The sequence below is a fragment of the Macrotis lagotis genome, chromosome 1, assembly GCF_037893015.1.
Source record: "Macrotis lagotis isolate mMagLag1 chromosome 1, bilby.v1.9.chrom.fasta, whole genome shotgun sequence".
Taxonomy (NCBI): Eukaryota; Metazoa; Chordata; class Mammalia; order Peramelemorphia; family Peramelidae; genus Macrotis; species Macrotis lagotis.
Genome location: NC_133658.1, coordinates 607,948,512 through 607,970,972, shown reverse-complemented (window position 1 = coordinate 607,970,972; position 22,461 = coordinate 607,948,512). Strand labels below are relative to the sequence as shown.

The 22,461-nt window shown below is 37.6% G+C and overlaps 1 protein-coding gene and 1 pseudogene across 5 annotated transcripts in view; one reads left to right on the top strand and one right to left on the bottom strand.

The window, feature by feature from the left end:
* CLASP1 (cytoplasmic linker associated protein 1) overlaps positions 1–14,296 on the bottom strand; it is a 379,426-nt gene extending 365,130 nt beyond the window's left edge. For all 5 annotated transcript variants that reach the window (XM_074214965.1, XM_074214964.1, XM_074214967.1 and 2 more), the window contains exon 1: positions 14,223–14,296. The gene's annotated coding sequence lies outside the window, so the exon portion shown is untranslated. The remainder of the gene's footprint in view (positions 1–14,222) is intronic.
* A 320-nt stretch (positions 14,297–14,616) lies between these two features.
* On the top strand, positions 14,617–21,757 carry LOC141507373 (cyclin-dependent kinase 2-interacting protein pseudogene; annotated as a pseudogene).
* The last annotated feature ends 704 nt before the right edge of the window (positions 21,758–22,461 follow it).

Here is a 22,461-nt window from a genome sequence, read left to right as displayed (position 1 = left end):
AAGGACTTAGAGAAATAAGAGTAGAGTAAGTTACTGCTCATTTTGTGGGGGGCAGGGTGCCCCTCTCTGCAGAGAAGCAAAGAAGTGCTTAAATTCTGATATTCATTTCATAAACTTAAAACAAGCATAAATGTAACTCTAGTTTGGGGTTATTGACTTTTTTTTTTTAACAAAGTCCTGGCAGCCCAGTAAAGCCGAATGGATCCCCTCAAAATGTTCTTAAATGCAAAAACAAACAAACCAAAAAAAAAAAAAACCACATAGGATTAAAAGACACCAATACTATGTCTACATTTCTATGAAGAGAGAAGTTATCAAAATATCTTTTAAAACAAGTTCAGGAACCCCAGATTAACAAACTTTGATCTGTTTCTGAATAGAAAAAAAGCTCAGGGTAGCTCTAATATAAAGTTTTGCTGTTCAGTTGTTTCTGTCATATTTGACTCTGTGATTTCATGGCTTGGCCTTATCTTTCTCTAGCTCATTTTACAGAGGAAGAAACTTAGGCAAACAGGGTTAAATGACCTGGCCAGGGTCACACAGCTAGTCACACACTCAGTCTAGTGTCTGAGGACAGATCTGAACTCAGTAAGATGAATCTGCCTGGCTAAGCAAGGCTAAGCAAGGAAGGGTTGAGTGGGTAGGTGTGGGGATGTGTGTAAAGAATCATGTATGTATGTGTGTGTATACATACAAATATAAAAGAATCTAGAAACAGAAGGCTTAAGGACATCCTTGGCTAGGGTTTTGCCCTGGGCACAACTCAATGTCAAACTGCAAGCTCCTACATGTTAGGATACTTAGCCACACACTCAACACTCTTCATATGTATTGTGTCCTTTATTTCTCACACAGGCAACACTCATAGTGAAGCCACAAAAGGCTAACTGAAAATGTAAAAAGAAAGAGATATATTTGAAACCCTCTAATCACAATCTAATCTATCCTTACTAAAGAAAAAACATTTTTATAAGGAGTCAAAAGAAGAATTAGAGATTAAAGGGAAAAGCAGGAATTAGAGGTCATTTATTTTTCAATCAGCTTACTATTATATTTAACTTCCAAATCTTTCTGAGTTTATATGAGAAAAATGAAGGTTCTTAAATGAATTAAAAATCTAAACAAAAACCTGAAAAACAAAGCTGCATTTTTTTTCTACTTGACTCACTATGCCCCTTCAAAAATTAATTCCTCCTTATGGAAAAATCCCTTATGCTACTATAGATCAATTACAAAATGAAACTGTAGTTGGTGAAATTAGATTTAGGTTTACATTTGGTGACTTCTAACAAAATTCCAGAGGGTGACCTAGATTAGGGCCTTAATAGTAAGAATAAATTTCACAATATAAGGAAACAAAGTTTAAAGCTCAGATTACAAAGAAGACTTTTCTAGAAATAGCACATTAATGAAAAATCCACAGATTTGTTACTACCTCAATAATATTCAATTTAAGACTCAGAGAAGTTCATTAGGGGGCTTTGTTTTTCTTCACTAGTGAAATGACATCTCAAAGTTCTGTAACTCTCCTATTGGGACATCCTAAAAATTCCAGGGTCAAGATTCAAACCCAGGTCTCCTGAGTCCAAATTCAAAACTTTTTTCTTATACTATAGTGCCAACACAACTAATCCTTACAAAAGTAGCACCATAAAAATTCTCTAAGAAAAGTCAGATTTTTGAATGCCATCTAGCGCTGCAGTTTTTCCCACTACAGATCCCAATAAAAGAGAAACCACAACTCCTGAAATGTTCGTTCCTTGATTGAAGTTGATGCTTTGATTAAAAATAAACTCAAAAGCCAACTTATGAAGATATAGTGTCTTAATGACTTTTCAAAAAGGTAATTCATATATCTATCTATCTATATCTATAGATAGATATAGATATAGATAGATACATAGATATAGATATATTTAGCTCAAATTACCTGTCTTGGAACAACTAGACCCCAAAGACATTGACAGAACCTGGAAGTGACTGCTAAAGTTTTGTTGGTGCCAAATGAACAAAGGTGCCAAACAGAAGCAGTAAGCTAGGTCTGAGAAGGAACACTGTCCCAACAGTCAAAAAGGAGGTAGTTTAAACATGGCATTTGACAGTTATTTCTGGGGAGATAAAAGGACAGATTATTAAAGGGCTAGGGTTTGCAAACACTTAGAAAGGAAAGACAACAAATAATCAGGGATTCATTAAGGGGGAAAAAAGCAGGTCAGACTAATCTCATTCATTTTTCTGATCAAGTTACATAGATTCTTTGAACAAAAGAAGGTACCACAGTGAGAAAAGCACTAACTCTACTTGGAAGTCATGGGTTTGAAATCTGGCTCTTGGACTTCAGTTTCCACATATCTGTAAAATAGGAAGTGAGATAAGAACAAGAGACTTTTTCCTGCTGTTTTCCCATAGTACCACCTACAGTTAATAAATGTTTGTAACAACTCCCTCTCCCACTACTATAACTTTGAAGGTGGGTAAGGGGGATTACCTTCAGATTCTAAGGCAGGTATGAGTCCACACTTTAAAACTACAACTTGAGAGATAATGACAGCGAGTTTACCTTAAAAGATAGAAGATACAATTATCTTGAATTAACAGCATTACTAAGATGGCATAGTACTTGTTAGCAAACATTCCTGCCATAAACCTGCCTTCCACAAATACCCAAAGGGCAAATAGGAAGAGAAGACACAAATACTTAAAACTGTAGTGAGACACAACCAGTGTCTCACAGAGCCAAGGCAAGTCAGACCTCTGAAATTCCCCTTAGCTACTCTATCCTGGTCTGCTCCTCTCTACAGATCAGGCCAATTCTCTCTTGAATAGAGTTTGTTCAGTCCTGGTATCAGAAGACACACTCCTGGAAGCTGGTTTATGCTGAGTCTCTCTCCACAGAGAAATGAGTTCCTGCTCCCTCCTCAAATTTCTCAACTGTGCCTCACTCTCCAACTCTCAAACCATCCAATTCCTCTGGCCTGGAAGACTTAGCTTTTTAAAGACTTCTGGGGAATGGTCAATTCTCATCCAGGTAATGGCCAGCTAATCTTTAAATTCAGGGAACTTTAGGGAAGACTTGTTTCAATACTTTATTAGCATATTAATACTTCCACTATTTGCCCTGTATTTTCAGGGATTGCATTTGGGGGAGTAAAAAGAAGAGAATAAAAACTGCCCTCTTTACCCAGTGAACTGACAACTTAAGGATATGATTCAATAAAAAAATAAAAAAAGTTAATATAATGTGAAGCTGCATGAAGACTACTACTAACTTTCACTCAGAAGGGAGTGAGATCCCTGGTTCCACTAACTCTGCCTAGACAAAGTACTGCAGGGCTTTATCTAGATCTGGTTGCTATATTCTAGTATGAGGGAGTCAGGAGAGAGAGCAGACTGATTACTTACTCTCATACTACCAGGAAGATCTGTTCAAAGAAGTCAAGTCAGTCAGCCTGGAGAAGACTGGGGAGATGGAGCACGTTTACAACAGCTGTCTTCAAATATCTGAAATGATTATCATGTAGAAGAGAAACTGAACCTGTTTTGTTTGGTCATGGAGGGAAAAATTAGGACCAGTGAGGTCAAGTTATATAGGAAGATAAAGTTTAATACAAGGGAAAACTTCCTTAGAAACTGTTCATTGTTAAAAATACACACACACAAATAAAAGCAACAATAATTAATGTATATACTAGGGTTGTCGAATTATTACTACTTTACAAAGAGCTGTTCCAAAAATACTGAAAGAAAAAAAGGGAAAAAAACAGAACGTCTAGAATTAGAAAGTGCTATCTTAGGAGTTCTCTATCACTGGTGATCGTACCTCAAAAGTAAAACTCAACACTTGACAAATAGATTGCCTCTGAGGTTTTTTTCAACTCAGGAGATTCTATCATCTTACTTTTCATCTATAGACAACTAACAAAAAAAGGAAATAATTCTTAAACACATTCTCAACATATCCAGATCTAGTCACACATAGAGGGAAGGACTCAATACTTCAAAATTTTTATAAATCAACAGATTTATAAACCAATGATACTCAATTTGAAAATAATCTAAAGTATATAATTCAAACATTATCACTACCCAGGACTATTTTCAATGCTAAGTCTTTTTTTTCTCAAAAAGAACATCAAATAAGAAAATAATCATATTCATTACCTTCCTTTCTACAATAAAGCTATTTCTCCCCCAAGCTACCTTATTTCTGTTCAAACCATTGCCAACTTCCTAGTTATCCAGGTTCATAACATAGCTACTATCTCCTTCATTTCCTTCTCCCTAAAGTCAAGAAATAATCAATTGTTGCGGCTAGGGGGTGCAAAGAACAGAGCACTGATTCTGGAGTCAGGGGGATCTGAGTTCAAATATGAACTCACATACTTGATACTCACCGGCTGAGTGACTTTAGGCAAGTCACTTAATGCTATATTGCCCCATAAAAACAAATAAAACAAAAATAATCAGTTGTCACATCAGTGTATTGTAGGATACAGAACTAGAATATTCCTTTGACTTTAGCTAATCCAATTGCCTCATTTGATAAATGAGGAACTGAATCCCAGAGAGGTTAAGTGATTAGTCCAATGTCACACAGGTAGTATGCACTCAAACTTGGAACCTGTCTATTCTACCTCTACTTATCAATCTGTCCCAAACTCTCCAATCACATTGTCATCACTACATCTTGCTTCAGCTCCTTCTTACCTCTCTCCTCTCTCTTCCTGCTTCCAGTCTCTCCCTTTTTTCCCCACTGCTTCCAAAATTATCAGTTCCAACTCACTTCCATAATTAAAACCTTCCATGGTTGCTCTAACCACAATCTGGCTTCAAACAACCTTTCCAACATAATTTCCCATCCCTCTCCCCCACATAAATGTACATTTTAGCCTCACCTCTGTGTAATTCATCGAATCAGTCCTCTGACTAAGATGAACTCCCTCCCCTCTATCACTCTGCTAAGAATCCCTATCTTTCTTCAAGAACAGGTAGGTGCTTCCACCTCCATGAAGCCTTCCCTCATCCCAGCTACTTGACTTTGTTGTCAGTGAACTCTGTATCCTCCAAAGACCTTGTGCCTCCCCTCCCACCCCCACTCTTAACAAAAAGCAATTGATAAGTGAATACTATGTCTCAGGTACTGAAGGAAGTGAAGGGGTACAAAAGCCCTAGGTGAGTAGTGAGATTTTTATCTCTCCTCAGTCCTGTTCCTTTCAAATAGAAGGAGCTTATTATTATTATGTGTTAAATTGAAACTGGAATCTTAATAAACAGAAGTCATTTAAGTGAAGACCTGAAAAGAGGGAATTCCAAATAATCTCAACTCTAAAAGGTCTAATTTGCACAGTTTTCTCCAAGGGCCCAACTCAAGTTCTATTCATCAAATCCTGAAAGATTTGCTTTAGGAAATTTACCTGCAGTGACCAATAATTTTCAGTTCCTAGTCTTACTGAGGCAGTTGGGTGGTTTAATAGATACAGGAGTGAGGAAGACCTGTGTATCCCTGGGCATGTCACTTAACTTTTTCTTAATTCACTGGAGAAGGAAAAAAACAAACCATTCTAGTAACTTTGCCAGAAAACCTTCACCGACAGTAGTGGCATTCTACAGTCCTTGGAGTCATGCAAAGTCAGATACAACTGAACAACACATTCCTACTTTATCATGTTCATTCTTTTCTCTTCTCAGGAATAAAATTATTTCAATTCAACCTCTATTTAAAGATTAACTGGGTGTAAGCACACATTCAAAGAACGTGAAGTGGGCAGGAGAGAAGAAAAAAGGGAAGAGAGAAGATGAAAGGGAGAGAACAAACCTACTCTCAAGAAGCCTACTTCTATTATTGTATTATAAAACATAACAACCCAAAAGTACAGCAACAAAGATGATGCATTTGCAATCTCCTTATCATAAACAATAACTGCGATCTTGTAAATCATCATTCAATTATGAACAAGTGTGTCTACAGAAGTTTCAAAGCTCTATTCCAAATTTTCATAAAAATCAGAAAATAAAAGGGTACTACATAGTACAGGGAAAGGCTAATGGGTCTTGAGTCAGAGGTCCTGGGTTAAAATCTTGATTGGGACACCACAAGCCCTTGTGCAAATCACTAAACTTCTTTGGGCCTCAGTTTCTTCAACAGATGATCTCAGAGATCCCTAACACTTCTCAATTTATGATCCCATGCTCTGCTGATTTACTTCAGTACTATAATTCAAACAACCCAAAGTAACTATCAATATATTTAATTCACAGCCTTGAGGGATTCATAGTGCAATAGGAAACCTGCTGGATTTGGAGTCAGAAGACCAGGATTTTTGAATTCAAGTTCTGCCAATGACTAACTCCTTGTGTGATTGTGGGCCAATTACTCAATGTCCTTGCACTTCAGTAATGAAGGGGTTAGACTAGATGAACCCCCCCACCAGGACCCTTCCAGCACTAAATCTATGGTCTTACAAACATAGAACATCTGACCTTCAAACTCAAATCAGTCTAATTAAAATAAGACCATACATAGTAGGAAAACTGAGCTCTATAGAATGGAATTCCACATCTGCAGGAAGGAGACAGCATTAATGTTAAAAACTAAAGGGGAGGGGCAGTAGGTGGAGTAGTGGATAAAGCACTGGCCCTGGAGTCAGGAGTACCTGGGTTCAAATCCGGTCTCAGACACTCAAAAATTACTTAGCTGTTTGGCCTTGGCCAAGCCACTTAACCCCATTTGCCTTGCAAAAACCTAAAAAAAAAAAAACCTAAAGGGGAGGGAGCAGTCAGGTGGCACAGTGGATAGGAATCAGGAGGATTTCAAATCCAGTCTCAGACACTTAATAATTAACTAGCTGTGTGACTTTGGACAAGTCACCAAAAAAACTAAATGGGAAAAAAATCCTCTACTCTAGCCTTATTATTAAAAAAAAAAAATGCTTCCCCATCTTCCCCTCAAGAGAGGAAAAGGAGGTGATAAAATAAAACCAGTTTCTTCCTGTTCAATCACTTTCCTAATTATCTAAAGCTTGTTACATCACTTTGAAAGTTAAAAAAAAACAACAATCTGCTCAAGAAGAAATGTGTATCTCAAATGCTTTGAGGCTATTCCTTGCAAATAGAAAAAGTGAATTTTTTCAATAAAGATCTGCTAAAAGGAAAAATATAGCAATATTACTATGATAGCATGAATTTGTTAGTAATATTATCTAATACACAAGGCTTCTGAACCACAACTACCTAAAAATTACCTTATAAATTCAAATATGAAGGAATCCAATTTTAATTGTCCATGACCAAATAATGCAATGAGAAAGCACAAGTAAAAGGAAATTTGGTCAACTGGCAGGACCAATATTTGTTTCCTTGAACTCTGCTAGGCAGTAAAATAGTACACCAAGGGAACTGATTGAAATCCGGTCATTTAGATCACATAACATTGGGCCTTACTGAACTAGAAAGAACAATATATGGAAATAGAAAACAATCATAGTAATTGAATAAATGACCATTTAAAGTACATTCTTCATTGAATGCCCTAACAGCAACATGGGGGTGATAATCAACCTTAATGAACTTGCTCATTCCATCAGTGCAACTATCAGGCACAATTTTGGGGTATCTGAATACCATCTACATCCAGAAAAAAAAATTGTGGAGCTTAAACAAAGACCAAAGACTATTATCTTTAATTTAAAAAAAGTTATCTTATTATGTAATTTTGTTATCTCTTATACTTTATTTTTCTTCCTTAAGGATATGATTCTCTCACATCACATTCAACTTATATCAATATATAGCATGGAAACAATGTAAAGACTAACAGACTGTCTTCCATAGGGGGATGGAAGGGAGATTAGAGGAAAAAATTGTAAAATTCAAAATAAATAAATTTAAAAGTTTAAAAAAAAAGTACGTTCTTTATCTCTAAGCACCAAATTCTCAATAAAAATGATTTTACATTATACTGGAGATTTTGGACGGCAGTATGGTTTGCTGAAAAAAAGGAATGAGAAACAGAAAAACTTTTAAATCCCACCTGACACAAGCTATATGACACTGGACAAATCACTTATCCCATTTCCTCACCTATAAAATGAGAACTGAACCTGATGACCCCTAATAACCCTCCTAGTTCATTTCTATTATCCTGTGAACCTGAAAAAACAAAATTAAATTAAGACATGTACAAAACAAAAAAGTTCCCTTTGAATTTTGGATTCCTATGAAATACAAGCTTCATTACACAGAAGTGCAAATCACAGATGCAAAATTTTAACAAAATAATATGTGCCCATCAAAAAAAATTTCTTAAGCACCTAAGAGACCTAAAATGATTTTTTTTAGTCCACATCAGTTTAGAAGAAGCATGGCATGGAAAAGCCAGCATAATAAACTCTAAAAAAATGCTATACTATACTGCTCAAGATCTCTCATTTATGATTATTCCACAAAACACTTCCAACAACCCATCGAAATCCATGACTGATTTCTCATTCAGTTCTCATTCAAAAATAACTCCTCCTCCAGCAAGTTGTAGCATCATGTTAAACACTATAAAGGACACAAAGAAATACAATACACATCCCTAACTTCAATGAATTTACTATCTAGTTTACCTTCTTTCCATATCACATAGTGCAAAAGTTAATCAATAATTACAAGACAGTAATTAAGTACCAAATGAACTCACTAAGGACACCAAGTCATAAGAAGATTCAAACAGTAAACTGAAGAGGTAAGAGAAGGCTTGGGAGAGAAGGACTGATGCCTTGAAATGGGTCTTAAAGCAAGGACAGGAAAAGAATAAAGATGAGATATGTGCTCCCTATATAGGGGAAACTAGAGAGACACCACTGAACAATAGATATTATATTGTTTTATATGTTATGTATAATAACAGCAATGGGCAGCTAAGATGGTACAGCAGATAGACCAATGGTCTTAGTCTTAGAGTAGTCAGGAGAATGGGAGCTTGAATCCAGCCTCAGACACTTCACACCTATTTAGCTGTGTGACCTTGGACAATTCACTTAACCCGGATAGCCTGGAATTCAGAACTATCTCCAGTAATCCTGATTCATATCTGGCTATGGACCCTAAGGTTCCAGAGGACAAATCGAAGGTGATGACTTAGCACAACAGTCCCTCACTCAAATTCCAATTCATGAGCTTGTGTTGGCATCACCTCCCTGATGTCATGGACTTCTTAGAGAATGAAGGACAAACATCATCATTATCATGATAATAGTAACTTTACCTAGCACCTTGGGATGACTTTGAGATGGTATAAGAAAACAAAGTTAGACATAGTTGTGCTCTGACATGGTGATTTCATCATTTATTAACTTCCAGAAATGTCTATTTTACTAACAAAAGATAAAGTTTAACAGAGAGAACTTCAGAAAAGGGGCAGTTTTAATAAAGGAAAACATCTTTAAAAGACTAGGTTATTGTTTGGAGACAATTCAACTGTTCTTCATTAGGAAGGGAACCAAACAATCTAAGCACTGCAGACAATAGGACCTTGTTACCATGTCTGAGGGACAGTTTTCAATGACTTTTAAACACATTCATAACCATTTGCCTCTATCTATAACAGAGTATGTATGGAGAAGTTCAATGAAGAGCTAGTTTTGTAGACAGTGCAACAAATTTGATAAAAACTACTGCAACTTAGAAATTTAATGTACCTTTTAGATGTATAGAATATGAAACCAAGGTGAATGTCCAACAAACTCTACCTAAGTATCTGACAAAATTTAAGACCCTCTTAGTTAATAATTGATGTTTAAAATAAAAACAGATTTGAATACTTAACTATCACATAAAGTCAATTCAAACATTTGTTAAGCACTATATTTATATGTGCAAGGTCAATGATACAAGCAGAAAGGTTAGTGAAAATTCACAGACAAATCAGGATTTGTTAACTTTATAGAGGCAACTCAAAATACAACACGTCACCAGAAAACATGAGGGTTAATCTCAAACTACATCTAGAATAGCCCTTAGAGACTTTCCCCCACTTATATCTAAATTAAGATGACATTTCACAATAATAAATACAAAGGCAGGCAACTAGAATTTAAAACAAAAACAAATAATCCTGTACATATCCAGTGCCAGGAACAAACCCTGAGTAGGTCAATGACAAAAAGGTTTCACATAATAACAAAATATGTATGTACAACAGCACTTTTTATGGTAGGAAAGTACTGGAAATAAAGTCAATACCCATAAATTTGGTAACTGGTAATTTGAAGTACATGAAAACAATGGAATAATATAGGATAAGAAACAATGAATACAATGTATATGAGAAGCACAGAAAGATTTAGAAGAGCAGATGTAAACCAAATGTAAATCTAAGCAAAACTAAGAAAATATTATTCATGACAGATACAACATAAATGGAAACATCAACCATCACAAAACAATTTAAAAGTTAAAAGAGGAGTAGGATGTAGATGTTAGATGTTAAAAGAATAGAGGGAGATGCTGCATATAACATCAGTATTTTGGAATTTTTTTCTTTTCTTAAAAAAATTCTTTGTTATAAGGGATGGCTCTGGAAGAAAAGGAAAGGAATACCGGAGAAACCAGGTGACAAAAATAAATTATATTATTTTTTAAAAAAAAAAGAAACATACAAGGTGAGAGATCTAAATTGGAAGTGGTTCACATGAAGAAAAGTTAGTTTTAATTCATTACAAGTCACTATGGACCTTCTCTATGTTACAGTTTGGGGAAGGAAAAGTGGAAAAATCAGAAAATCTATTTCTAGTATGAACTCTGCTATTTCTTGGTCATGTGACCTTGATCAAGAGTCTCTTAACTGCTTGGATCCTCAGGGTTCTCATCTATGAAAATGAGATAATACATGCCATATCTACCTTCTACAGAGAAGGATCATATTAGTATAAAGATGTCAAAGTACTTTGGAAAATGTAAAGCTCTACAAAAATATAAGGCATTATTTATGATATTAATATCTTAACAAACACTCATATCTGAAGAGAATCTCAAGTTTTACAAGTCCCTTTCACCTTCAGTCCTTTGAGGCAGGTAGTATAATATTATGGCCATTCTGGAGAAGAAAAGAAGTTTAAAGAGGATAAGTGACTTACCCATCATCCCAACAAATATTTGGACCAAGTTACTCTAACTTTTAAGAGCAAAGCTCTTTCTATTATCAATACAGATTTTTAATTGGGATAATAGAAGCATTATGCCCAGATCACAAGAAATAATGGTCCTAACATACTCAACATTATTTTTAACTCTGCTACCACTTTTTTTTTTAGGTTTTTGCAAGGCAAATGGGGTTAAGTGGCTTGCTCAAGGCCACACAGCTAGGTGTCTGAGACCGGATTTGAACCCAGGTACTCCTGACTCCAAGGCCGTATGCTACCACTTTTTAAACAAGGACATTTAAAAATTAAGGAGTTTTCCAAAGGAAAAGATCATCAGGAAGAATCACAGATTTAAAGATGGAAGGAACTCCATTCAGAGGTTACCAAATCTAATCCCTTCATTTTACAAATAAAGAAACTGAGGCCCAAGGGACTTGACAAAGATCCCATAGTAAATGTCAGAGACAGAATAAAGGTCCAGGTGTCTGTGCTGCAAAACTATTGCACTTTTCACTGTACCATGCTTCCTCACTAAGATGAGAATGACTAAAGAATCCAGAGAGAATAGGCCACTCAGTAGGTTAACGATGGGAGACTTAGTATATTGAAAGGGCTATCATTTGGAAACAGGAATATGTATTTTGTGTTACAACTTCAGAGAGGAACTAAAACCAATGGGCAAACATTTCAGAGAAACATTATTTGGTTCAAAATAGTCTACTGATGAGGGCTGTTCGATAACATGAATGTCTCAGAAAGTAGTGAACTCCCTCTCACTAGAACTTCTCAAGTTGAGGTAGGATGACCATGTTCTCAAGAGTGTAGATGAAACACCTGAACTACATGATAGCTGGGTCTTAATTGTTCCCAAGTTTCTTCTAGACTTGGGAACATTAAGAATGATTCATTTTCACAAGGACCATAAAAAGGCAGACAGATATGGTATGCCTATATATATATATGTATATATATATATGAGAAATCATTTTATATATTTAATATAACACTTAAAATCTGAATAGAAAAAACAGAATGTTCCCATTTTCTAGAAAATATCTGTTATTTATTTTTCACTGTCTATTTCTTCTATTAGCTTCTGTTAGACAGGACTTGGTCCAGGTTAACTTCACAATGAATTTCACAATTATTTCAGAATTTAATAAATAACTCTGGGCCTTATATTTAAATTGCTTTTACAAGGCTAAGCATTTTATCCTTACTGATATTAATGACCTTTTTTCTGTGCAACTACAAGCTATGAATTTATATAACAATTGTTCACTACAATCTCACTAGATGTCATTAAGTCAAACAACTAAGAAAAGTATTATTTGTGAGGATCAATTTTTTTCCATTTTACCACACTAAATCTTAGTGGATATAATTCTAAAGATCATCCAGGTAATGAGTATTAACTAAAAACCTAAAGCAATGATCAAATTCTGACCCTTTTCAACAATATTTATTACTCAAATATTCTTTGGAGAAATCATTTTTTTCAATCTCCCTCTGAAATTACCATATAGAAAAGGCATTAAAATTTGCACACAAAAAAAACTATTTACTCTAGAGCTAATAAAGATTTTTTTATTTACTGAACTATATTTTACTGGATTTATTGAATTAATTATAAAAAGTATCAAACAAAAATTTCTTTGGCTTCAGAGTTTACATACAAATAATCAAAAGAACTTTGATCCTCGCCCTTTATTTACCATGAATAAGCTTAAGTTTAGAGGTTAATGTCAAAGACCCTAATGCCTGGATTCTCAGTCTCAACTCTAAAATAAATTTACCGTGTAAACTTAAGACACCTACTTTATTTGCCACTTCAATTCTAATAGTCTGATGAAGTAATTCCTACCTACCCACTTCTAAAGACAATGTAACTGAGTTTATTGCTTGTAAGGGAATGTAAGAGATTTTGCTAAAAGGTCTACAAGTCACTTTTACACCAATGTATACTCATGACTTTTTAGTCTAGAATGTATCCCACCTACATTAGTCAACAACATAAAATAAACAGCAGTAGCTGAGGTTTGAGAAACAGCTGCTAAAGAGGCCCAATCACATTCTTTCAGGGATTATATTTAACAGCCTACCAAATTTAGATCTTCCTTTGGAAATTGTACTCATTATTAATTATTCTGTAATTTATTCAATAAAATGGTATCAATTACATTTCTTGTCACTGAAATAAACTGCTCTACCCCATTTTAATAAAAAAGAAATTAAGATATATCGAACAATTAAGCATCCAGTCCAGGATGTCTCTCTGCCAGTCTAGGCAGGAACCTCAATTGGAAATGGTCTGTGGCAACTGCACAGGGTAAACAGTCACAAATATTTCCTGCTGATTCCGAAAAGATTAAAGCCTCTGCAGCTCACATCGCCATCAATCCACAAAAAAAAATAAAAGAAAAATTAATTTTTGAAATGCCTGCTAGAATAATTGTCTCTTCAGTTTATGCCACCTGGCTCATTAGCCCAGTTATTATTATTACAGATCTTCTATGTTACTTATCCCTCAAAATTTTATTTTAGGGGATATAAATCGATATAAGGAAAACTAAATATTGAAAAAAAATCTTCCGTGTCACAACCGCTCGGAAAAGAGAGAGAGCATAATCCAATTAGCTCCATTGTGCCAAGCAAGATTATCATGTCTGATCACTCTCTCCTCTCAGACCTGTTCTGCAAACATCAAGCAATAACAAAGGCGAGTCGAGCAGACAACAGAGGGCTGAAGTCGGCACTTCTCCGGGTTCCGAGGCTTTGCGGGGGGGAGGAGAATGCGGGGCCCAAGGGGGCCCAGCCCCTCCCGCCTGGCCAGGCCGGCCGCGGCTTTGTCTGCTCCGCTTTCCCAGCGCCCCGGCCCCCCGACGCTGCCCTCCCACCCGGCAGCATCCTCCCCGCCCCCACCCCACCCCTCCCCTCCTTGCGCCCTTTTCAAACTGAGGAGGATCCCGGCGCTCCCCGGGGTGGGAGGGTCTGCGGGCGGGCAGACCCCGCAAGCATCCCTGCCGAAGCCGGGCACCGAACAATGCGACCGGCCCCCTCCCGCCCGCCCGCCCGCCCGCCCGCAGACACACTCACTCGCTCCTCTTCCATCTTCCACCAGCGGGGCTGGGTCCCTCCGCCGGGAGAGGAGGGAGCGCTCTGCGGCCGGGCGCGCGCGCGCGCACGTACCCCGGGGGTCCAGGGCTGGTCGCGGGCGGGGGGGAGGGGAGGCCACTCGCGAGCTCATCAGCCCCGACGCGGCTCTCGCTGCATCGCCGCTTCTTTCCTCCTCCACCCCAACCGGCCGAAGGGGCTTGGATGCAGGGCAAAAAAAAAAAATAAAGGGCTCAGGACGCATGCGCAGCGGCGGCTGGGACCGGCTCGCCTTTCCCCCCTTTCCCTTACCGAAGGCCGGATCCGACCATAGAGAGGAGCAAAATGAGGACCGCGCCGGAGGGGCCGCGCCGCGCATGCGCCCAGCCGGCGCCTAAATCGGTTAGGTTGGTGGGTGTGGCTCCCGCCCCTTTTGCCTTCTCATTCGCCTTAATGGCCCTCTCGGGGACCCGTAGAGAAGACAGGTTCCCTTTGAGAGACTGAGGGATGCGAGGCGAGCGTAACAAGGACAAAGGCAAAGCCAACGGCCAGGTTCGGTAAGGGAGGAAAGAGTGAGAGGAAGGTTAACACAAAGCTTCCGACAGAACAGAGGGCACAGTCAGGGAAGAAGAAGGGGAAGGTCCAGGGAAAACGAGTCCGACCGCTTACTTCCTTCCGGGCGTGGCCGCGACTGCCGGAAGGTGTCTTTCGCTTCCGGGTTTCAGAAACGTCGTTTGTTTCCGGGTTATTGGCAGGTGGCCCGGGTGTTGTTAAAGGGGATTGTGGGCTCCTCGAGGTGAGGAAACCGTACGTCGTGCCCTCTTCCTAGAGGCCACCCCTTCTGGACGTGACCCTGCCAGAAGAGGATAAAAACCCGATTTTCCCCTCCCTGCCAGCCTGCTTAGACAGCCCCTAACACCGGGGCGGGTGGCCTCCCCTCAGTGCCGCCCTCCCAGGAGCCCGACCCAGCCAATCAGCATTAGCAGCGGGCAGAATCTCCATCTCATGTGAGCCTCGCAGCAGCCCCGTCAGGCAGGTTCCTCAATTATCCTGACCCTTATTTCACAGATGAGAAAATTGAGATTTAGAAAGGTAAAAGTAGCCAGTGTGTCACACCTGGTCAATGAGCTTGTATTCCAGGATCATTGTGGGTATAAAATGAGTTGTAAAATTGAAAGTGAAATCACTAGTTAGTTATTATTATTTTTCTTATTTAACCTGTTAACTACCAAGCACTCTTTTTTTTTAAGATTTTTTGCGAACTAGGTGCTGGGGCTAGAAGGACGCAAGGGAAATAGTGGCTGCCCTGAAAGACCGTGACAGAGGGACATGTGCGCATATACAGAAGGAATAGAAGATGACTTTGTTGAGGAAAGGACAGGGATAAAGATCAGGAAAGGCATGAGAGCTTGAACCGAGACTTGAAGGAAACGTGGGGTTTTGACAGGAGGAGAGTAATGAGGCATTCCAGGCTTGGAAAACAACCAGGGCAAAGGAATGGAAGTTGTTGCAAGGGTGTGTATGAGGAGCTTCAAGGACAGCAGGAGTTCCAGAAGCTGAGTAATAGACTATCACGCTTGAAAAGTAGATCAAGTAGTTTGGAGACAAGTTGTGAAACGTTTTAAATGCCAAACTGAAGAGTTGTCATTTGATCCTAGAGATAATAGAGCCATTGGAGTTTATTCTGTAAGAGAGTAGCAATGGTCAACTTGCACTTAAGGAAAATCACTTTGACGGACATATGGAAGATGGATTGGAGGTGGAGAGAAGACAGGTGGAGATCCTAAAAAATGACAGCAGCCGCATTAGAAAGGAATAATATGGAAGAGATGTACTGATAGAAATGAGATTTGGGGCAGCTAAGTGGAGCAGTGGATAGAGCACCGGCCCTGGAGTCAGAAGTACCTGAGTTCAAATGCAGCCCCAGGCACTTAATAATTACCTAGCTGTGTCGCCTTGGGCAAGCCACTTAACTCCATTTGCCTTGCAAAAACCTTTAAAAAAAAAAGAAAGAAAGAAGATTTAACACTAATTGGACATTTGTGGTGAGTGATGACACCAAGATTTTGAACTTGAGTAACTTGAAGGATGATGACATACTTCACAGAAAGACAAAAACAAAGGTTGATTTAAGAGGAAAGTTAGTAAGTTCTGTTTTGGACATGTTGAGTTTGAAATCAATCTGCTCAAAATATCTTAACAGTTCTTGAATAGGACTGGAGTTCAAGAGCCTAGGGCTTGATCAAAAGTTATCTTCATAGAAATGAGCATTAAATCCATGAGAGCTGATGATGAGGTCACAAAAAAGAGAGAGTAGAGAAAGGACTCATTGTAAAGCTTTGGATACACCTACAATTAGCAGGCTGGATATGACTAACTGTCCAGGAAAGAGTGAGGAAGGACTAGTCAGGGAAGTAGGAATAGAACCAAGAGACAGTAATTTCATGAATATGCAAAGAGAAGAGAATATCTAGGAAGAAAAGGATCTTTAACATCAGATGCTACATAGGCCAAGAAAGATAATTGAGAAAAATCCATAAGATTTAACAAATAAGAGATCCTTGGTGGAAAAAGTACCTAAGAGTTTGGCTTTACTAAAAAGGCAAACAAGTTAATGGCTCGTTCTTATTTGTTCGGCTAGGCCTGCATGAAAGGGAGCTCAAAGAAGCTTTTTTGAGGGAGTATAGTTATACATTGGCACAATTAGAAGATGGTGTCTTTAATAGGCCGGATTTTTGGTACTTGTTCATTAACAATGTTCCCTGATATTTTGGATCGTTTCCATTAAGAGAGGAAGGATTATTATCAATAATTTCAGAAAATCACCCCTTCCAAACTGGAGTTTTATCTTGATGAGATTCAGGGAGACAAGAAAGCTGTCTTTCTCTTTTTTTTTTTTTTTTTTTAGGTTTTTTGCAAGGCAAATAGAGTTAAGTGGCTTGCCCAAGGCCACACACCTAGGTAATTATTAAGTGTCTGAGGCCGCATTTGAACTCAGGTACTCCTGACTCCAGGGCTGGTGCTCTTGTCCGCTATGCCACCTAGTCACCCCAAAAGCTATCTTTCTTAAAGATGAGTTAACCTTTATAATTGCTAATTTGATTTGATTACCAGGAGACCTTTTTATTATCTACATGAAAGGTAGCCTCCTAATCACGCATGTTCACAGAAAAATAAGTCATATACACACACACATTAAAAGGGCAAAATTTGGGGTGGCTAGGTGGCGCAGTTGATAAAGTATCGGCCCTGGAGTCAGGAGTACCTGGCTTCAAATCGGGTCTCAGACACTTAATAATTACCTAGGTGTGTGGACTTGGGCAAGCCACTTAACTCCATTTGCCTTGCAAAAACCTAAAAAAAATAAATAAAAGGGCAAAATTCATTGTTAATTTTGGTATCCTTGGAGAACTCATTTGAAATTGAATGATGAGTTTGATACCAGATTGAAAGGGATTGAGAAATGAATGAGAGACGTTCAGAATAGATAGCTTTCTGGAAGAGATTATTTATGAAAGGAAAATACTATGACATCATAGTCTGAGAGAATGGTAAGATCTAGGCAGAAGTTTTTAATGATGAGGGAGATCTGGCTTTGTTTGTAGAAGCAAGGGAAGAATCAATTAATAGAACAAGAATAAAGAATATGGAGAGAGAGATGATTGTAAAGTTGCCCTGCACTGGAAAAAGACCATTTCTCTGACAGAGATTGAAGTAAAGGAGAACTTTGAAACACTGTCAAGAGGTTTGAAATATAGGGAAGGGGAGAAGAAGGAACTTAGGTGAATTGCCACTAAATCAAAAGTGAAGGACAAAAAATACACCAAGATCTTTAGCTGATGTGTTAGCAGTAGATGATGATGTGGAACACTTGAGGAGAGAAGTAAAGGTTTGAATTAATCTCATTGAAGAATGAGGTAGAAAATCTATTAGAAAGGAGTAAAATAGATTTTACTAAGATAAGTGCTCAGTTCAGCCTAGATAACAAAATTTTAGTGTACCAAGTCAGCATGGTTATCTGACTTCTTCCACCTTTCTTCCACAGTACTTGAATAGGGATTTAGGAGGCTGAGGTAGGTATAATCCGTAATTGGACTTGGCAATGTGTGAAACAGAAGTGAAGGGGATTTGAAAGTTGAACTAGTTAACTATAAATGGAAGTTGGGGGTGGAAGAATATGCAAAAGCAAAGATGATAGTGTAGAAAAGTGCTAAGGTGACAGCAGCTAAGTCATCTAGTCCCACCCCCTTATTTTTTATACAGTAAGAAAGTAAGGCCCAGAGAGGTTAAGTAACAATCAAAGTCACACAGTGATCAGAATTCAGTTTCTCTGACTGCAAATCCAGTGATTTACATAGAAAACAATCCCAACCTTTCAAGTTAGTCATGGAATCATGAAATTTGGAGCTGCTAGAGATCTTGGAGATCATCCTGACTTAGTTGGAAATAAAACAGATAAATAGTACAGAATAATAATATATTTTAAGTAGTATTGAGAAATGGCAGTCAATAAAGCTAATTCAACCTTAGGCATAAAAGAAACATTGTAAAAACAAGTTGCGATCACTTGCTACCTTCTATGTCAGTGAATCCCATTTCTGGAGTGTTGTACTCAACTCAATGAACTACATGTATTTTAGGAAACACATGAAAAAATTTGAAGTATATCAAGGAAAGACATAGGATGGATTTGGATTTTTGAAACCATACCATCCACAAAACAGCTGAATGAACTGGAGTTCTTTAACCTGAAGAAGACATTTAGTGAAGACAAAATTAAGAACTATCATGTGAAGAGGATTGCCTGGTCCAAAGGACAAAATTAGAAGCAATGGATAGAAATCTCACAGACAGATTTCAGATAAATATAAAAGTCAATAAGCATTTATTGAGTGCCTGTTATGCATCAGATACCATCCTAAGTTGGGGTTACGAAAAAAAAAAGAAAAAAACAGCTCCTACTCTCAGTAAGTTCAGTCTAAAGAGGGAAATAACATACAGATAACTATGGATAAACAAGCTATCTAGATAATAATTTAAGCATAATCTCAGTGGGAAGGCACTAAGATTAAAGAAGTTTTAGAAAGACTTTTTGCTGAAGATGGTACATTAGCTGAGAAAAACTTTTCAAACAAAGTTATCCACAAGTGGAATATGTTGCCTCAGGAAGCAGTGATTTCCCTGGGAAAGGTCTTGATTACTTGTCTTAGATGTTATAGAGGAGATTCCTGATCAGTTACAATGGACCTCTGACCCCTGAAGTTCCTTCCCATTCTGACATCCAATGATTCCAAAATTGCCTTGAAGATGGTTAGAATTTTAGATGATATAGAAAGACACGAGAAGTGCAGAAATAACCATAGTTTATATAAGGAACAGTAAGTCAGCCAGTTTGAAAGAAGAAAAGGGTATGTTCAATGCTCAATAATTAGTCAAATCAAGTCAACTGGCAATTACTATATACTAGGGAGGTAGCTAGGTGGCAAAGTGTATAGAGCACCAGTCCTGGAGTCAGGAGTACCTGAGTTCAAATCCGGTCTCAAACACTTAATAATTACCTAGCTGTGTGTCCTTGGGCAAGCCACTTAACCCCATTTGCCTTGCTAAAACCTAAAAAAAAATATAAAAAAACCTATATACTAGGTGAGAAGCGTTGTACTGAGCAAAGAGAATACAACACAAGCAACCTAGACAGTCCCTGCCTTCAAGGAATTTATATTCTAATAGGGACAGATAACACATAAAAGGAAGCTGGTAGGAGAAAGGTATTCACATGGGAACAGTGTAGAAACAAGTCCAGATAATCTGGAGAAGAGCCCAGAAAGGAATAAAGGAATGTACATGGCTAACCTGGCACTTTCTGTAATATAGTGGTTATGGGAGAAGCTAATCAGAAAGGACTATGGGGACATAGGGTTCTTCTAGGATAAGATGATTGCTGAGTCATAGTGGCAAGAAGTGTGAAAGGTTAGGAGCAGAACTCAGAGAAGAATGAGTAAGTGGAAGTTTAATAAGATGGTGAAAATGTTTTCTGACCATAATGCATCATGAAAGTGGATTTTGAAGATTCTATAGCCAGAGCACAAAGTCTGAAAGACTTAGAAAGGCTTTGAGCACAGTTTTAGCAATTGAGTACACTCTCTTCTAAGGTTCAAGGGTCAAGCTACTTAAGCTTAAAGAGGTTCATCACCATAAGGCTGAATGAATATTCAGCCCCAGCAACTCATGTAGACTCTACAGAGGGTAAGACATGAAGACATTGCAGAAGAGAATAGCCAAAATAATGAAATCAGAGATCCTTGAAGGATAGAAGTGAAAATTGCTCATTTACCTCCAATTGTGAAATACGTGGCTTATGATTATTATTCCCATTTTGTGGATGAAAAAAATAAACAGATTAAGTGGTTATGACCAAGATAAAATAGCTGCTAATTCCCAGAGGAAAAGGCTAGAAACCAGGTATTCTGAATCCTGAATCTGATGACTTTTTCCACAATACTGTACTACTTGAATATGCAGGGCTTATAAAAAGCTTTGAAAACCAAGGAAAGGGGTTTGTACTTGATGCAATATGAAATGAACCTTTGTGAGTTCTTGAGTAAGGAAGTAGAAGGAAAAAAATGTTTTAGGAATGTTTTAGCCAGCTAGCACTATACAGGAAGGATTAGAGAAGAGCCATAACTATAGTCACTCTGTAATCCATTCAGAAGGTGATGAGGACTTGAACTACACAGGTGGTAGTTGAGAATGTAATAGTCAGAGTTAAGTCAGAGATATTACAAATTCAGAATATAAAAAAGCTGAAACCTGGGGGAAGAGGGTGGCATTTAAATATGACAAAGTTTCAGGAGGCTAAAAGAATAAGCAATACCCTACGTCCTGGATCTTGGGCACCAAAGTTATGAATGTGAAGAACTCTGGTGTGGTTACTCCCAAAAGGACTGTCTTATCTGTCAGTGCAAGAAAAATTAAGGACAATGCAGCAGATTGGCATAATTTATTATCGAAATGGGAAGCTCTCAACAATATAGGATTTTCTGTTGCAAACAAAATAGGAAACATCAAAATCAGTGCACTTTCTGAAGACAAGGTAAAATTGGAATGCAACAGTGTTGCTTCTGGTCTTCATCCTCAAAAAGTATATCCAAAATATAATGAAGAACTTGAGGTGCTGTGCAAGGAGCTTCATGACACTTTTGGAAAACTTGGCTATGATACAGATGAAAATGGAAAAGTTAACATCCACCAATAAAGGAATTTGTAACCTAGAAAATTACCATCGTGGAAATGGAAATTATCAAACACCTCTTTTCCATACGTTGCCTACAGCCTATTTCTATGAAGTTTCCCATAAGCTTTCAGAAATGTACAAGAAGGAACTACTCCTCAAACACATCATTGTGGAAGAGCTCGCCCATACTACAAAACCAGGATCTCATTTTAAGCTCTTATCTATGTGTTTATACCAACCTTATGTTGAGAACAGCACACTTGATGTGGAAAGCATGCTACTTGAAACTGGACATTGAGCATTATAATTTTTCCAATACCATTTCATTATTAAGCCCAAACTCCCAATATTAGAATGAAACTTTCTTATGATGTGGGTCTATATGTTTTCTTCCAGGCTCACTTTTTCTTACTTCAGAATGAGTTGCTTTGATTATTCCACTTTATGAATCTCTTAACAGCACTCTTATATCTTGTAGTATCTTTGAAGGTTGATGCTAGTCATTCAGTCCCTACTATTAAAACCATGACCCTTCTTATTTGACAAAAACTACTAGGAAAACTTACTGTATATATTTGGCAGAAAATTTACCAGTTCTTATTTTTATGATAAGTTCAAATGGATTCTTAACTTTCTGTTTAAAATAAACAACACTGGTATGAGATTAAGAGAATGAAAGGAGGTGCCTTTCACAATTATGAGGAGAATTCTAAAGTAAAGATTAGAAGTATTCATAAAAGATAAAATAGATCTTGAATTACATAAAATTAAAATGCATTTGCAGAAACAAAACCAAGAGAAATTAGGTTGGGAAAAATAGTTTAATCAACTAACAGAATAAAATCTGCTATAGTAAATTGATAAAAAAATGAGACTAAGAAACATTTCTTAGTTAAGTATTCGAGATACAAACAAGTAACACTCAGAATTAAGAAATGCAATTAAACAAATGTTACAGCAAATCACTAAGAGAAATGAATATTACAACATTATTGGTTTTACCTCACATTA